Below are 3972 nucleotides of genomic sequence, written 5' to 3'. Positions count from 1 at the left end.
TTTTCGTCTTAACAGGAAAACGAAGAAACACAACAAGAAAGTGAGAGTTTGTGGGATTTGGGGCAGGGGAGGGGGGGGGAGAAAAAGACAGGAGCAGAGTTCGTGTATGTGTAGGAGAAGGTCTTTTAGACTGCAGCTTTGGTTGCAACTGGATATGTTTTATTTTGACAGTGGCCATGCAATATGACCGCATTCTGATCTCAGTCAGTAGTACAAACTAGTACTTTACTATAATATACAATATTGAGGATGCTTATGGAGACCAGAATCAACATAATATAATGCAAACCATTGCGGCAGCAAAAAACAATAACAACACCAAACAAAAACAACAACAAATAAACAACAACAACAACAACAGCAACAACAATAACAACAACAACAACAGCAATAACAGCAGCAACATCACCACCACTACCACAACATAGGCCCTACCGCGTTTCTTCATAATGTACTCATCTTGTGCATGTTTATCCTCCGCGTCTGCTAGTATTAGTATCTTGAAATGTCAAAACGAAAGAGTGGGTTGGAACGAGCGATGGAGTTGGAGAAGAAAAAAATTAAAGAAGGAGAAGAACTGACAAAATTAACAAAACTGACTTCAATTTTTCATGTTAAAGAGAAAAGTAGTAGCGAAGCTTCTTCATCTCAAATCGACAACAAGAAGAGCCTACTGCTAGTACTATTGGAGCTGGGGTAGCTGACGGTGAAGCTTCTTCATCTCAAATCGACAGCAACCAAGAAGAGCCTACTGCTGAAGCTGAGCTAGCTGATGCTAAAACAGTCGAAACTGATAATACTTCAAGAACAATATCATATGATGTAGGGCTTCTAGGTGATATAAAGGACCATGTGCTTGAAATGTGCATAACTTGCGGAACAAACCAGTTTCGGAATTTGGCAAGTGACTATCCAGAAACAAAACGAGACTTTTCTGGCGTGAATCGATATTTAAATAACTGAGCATTCCAACGTGTTTTGTCAAAAGGAGAAGTAGTTGATCGTGACCGGTTCGTATATTCTCCGGGCAAAGCCTGTGTTTTCTGTTTCCCTTGTTTTTGTTTTCGCCAGACCGTGTACATCTTTCTGGTCGGGGGTTTACAGATTGGAAGAATATGACAAACTATTTAAAAACATATGAAACAAGTCCCAAACATATAAGCCCAGTCTTGACTTTATGTCAACTTTGTGTTACTGCTGGGCGAGTTAACGAGCGGTTACACCAAAACTTACTGGAACAACGAAAATACCGGAAAAACATTTTGTTACGTTGTATTAAGACAGTCATTTTTCTTTATGAGAGAGGGCTGGCTTTTCGAGGCAGTAATGAAATCGTTGGGTCCAAGGACAATGGGAACTACCTGAGTATTTTAGAACTAATTGGGCAGTTTGATCCATTTTTATCTCAGCATATCAAAACTCATGCCAACCAAGGACGTGGACACACTTCATACCTGTCAAAAACAACCTGTGAAGAATTGATTAACTTGTTAGGCAAGTATGTTCTTGACCTCATCAAGGGTAAAATTTCTAAGGCAAGGTACTTTTCGGCCTCCATAGTTTCTACTCCAGATGTTACGCATTCTGATCAGTTAACCATTGTTTTACGGTATGTCAATATGGTAGATCACCAGCCCGAGGAGCGCTTTTTGACATTCATTAACATCTCGAGCCATACATGACAGAATCTTGCAGATACGTTGCTCCAATACCTAGAGGGACAAGGCATCGACTTTGAGAATTGTTGTGGCCAGGCATACGACAATATTAGTAACATGTCTGGTAAATACACTGGAATGCAGAACATTTTGAAAAATAAAAATAATCTTGGGAATTATATTCCGTTCGCAGGCCACTCTCTAAATTTAGTTGGTCAATCAGCTGTAGATTGCTATGTGGTAGCTGTGTCTTTCTTTCAGTTCCTACAGCGCTTGTATTCATTTTTTGTTGCATCAACTCATCATCGGAATATTTTATTACGACACTTTGAGAAAAATCCTGAATGTCTAGTCCCAAAACACCCCTCAGATACCCGGTGGTCTGCCCGAGCTGATGCAACAGAAGCAGTCTTCAGGGGCTACAAACAATTCCAAAGTGCTCTACAAGAGATTGCAGAAGATATTGACCTGAAAGGTCTCACGAAGCACGAAGCTGGCGCTCTTGCAAGTTATATGGACACCATTGACGTTGTTTTCATGTGTGAACTTTGGAAAGACATTTTACATCGTTTCAATTGTTGCAGTAAACTGCTACAAAGTTCAACTATTGAACTAAGCCCGGCCATTGGATTGCTAAAAAGTTTAGACACATATAATATATATATATATATATATATATATATATATATATGTATATTATAAGTTTTATTTATAGATAAATATATAGATAGATTGTCTAGTCTAATTTTATGTATATTTATTATTGGAATTAAAAGAATATTAGTGCTTATATGTCATTGTCATGGTCATGATTTAAAGAGAAGCTTTAGTTGTACGTGCTTGGGCTTGGACGTGTGAAACTACACTACGTTAGCTTAGGCCTACATAAATACATGTATAAGACGTAGGTTAAACTGTGGCCTAGCCTGCTACTTGCAACGTCAGCATTCGTTTACTATTCGTTGGCAAATTTTGATAAGCAAGATCGGAACTGTTTCAGTTTCAGTTTCCATTCCATTTGTTTGTTTTTAAAATTTATTTATTTTAGCAAAGTCACATGAATGCGGTGCTAATATTTTCCGGACACCCCCTTATAAAAATCCATCAGTATTTTTTTCTCTTCTTGTGGAGAGTTTTGCCGGATTCGAAATAGTAGACCTTATTATTATATTGACGTGAAACAAAATCCGTCAAAAGTTGAAGTCCTGGACTTTTTTTTTTTTGGACTGTAAAATACGAATTCATGCTTGTTGATAGTTTTACTAGTAGGCTATATATGAATGTCAAGGCTTTAACGAAACTATTTTTTACCGTCTACCCGTGTAAGACGGCCGCGCATTGTCGAGGAGAAAAGTGGCCTTATAGAAGACAGGTGGCCGTCATACGTAGGACTCGTCAAAATAAAGAAAACAAACCATTTATTTCTGAGGTCCCAACTGAAGGTGGTTGCAGCAAAGATTTTTTTAACCTAGAATCTTTGGTTGCAGGCTTAGGGCCGGTCTGCCGGCTCATAAGTTGTTGTTGTTGTTGTTGTTGTTGTTGTTGTTGTTGTTGTTGTTGTTGTTGTTGTTGTTGTTGTTTTGAAAGGGGGAGAGGATAGGACGGTTTTTGTGGGACTTTTGTTGGCAGTTTTATTAATATTTTTGAAAACTTAAGGTTCTGTGAAAGGTCAAAACAGAACGAAATGTGTCAGACGAGGAGGGCCATATATATGACACAGTAAAGCAAGAAAATGGGTCAGATCGACGCCTCCACTTGACGAACGAGCGACACTTATGTCGCGAGTTTGTGTTTACTTCCATATTGTTGTGGACTGGGTTTACGGACTGAGTTGTGGGCAGGGCTTAGCTTATGACGAAAATATCGCTTCCCTTAGCCTATACCAGCAGCTGAAACTTTATTTTTAGGCCTATAATACACATTACACATAAAGTCACATTGGGTAAACTTGGGAGTGACCTAGGCAATTACCTTGGAGGGACTGACTATAACGACAGGTGAATATAATTTTGACGGCTCCAGGGGAAAGTGCATAATAAAAATAATAAAATAATAAAGCCCGGCCGTCTTAGACAGGTAATTTTGGGGTGTTAATTGATAAAATAGGGTGGGCCACGGGTTGGACAGGTGCCCGTTTTACACATTTAGATTTTATATTTTAAAAAAGCAAGGGGGAAAATGCAGGCCTACAGATGGCCATGTTATACAGGTGGCCGTCATGACAGCTCTTGGTTCGAAGTGTCATAGTCTATAGACCTGTGTGTGTGTGTGTGTGTGTGTGTGTGTGTGTGTGTGTGTGTGTGTGTGTGTGTTT

The sequence above is a fragment of the Aplysia californica genome, unplaced genomic scaffold (genome assembly GCF_000002075.1).
Source record: "Aplysia californica isolate F4 #8 unplaced genomic scaffold, AplCal3.0 scaffold00225, whole genome shotgun sequence".
In the NCBI taxonomy this organism is placed as follows: Eukaryota; Metazoa; Mollusca; class Gastropoda; order Aplysiida; family Aplysiidae; genus Aplysia; species Aplysia californica.
Note: the sequence above shows the minus strand (reverse complement) of the source record.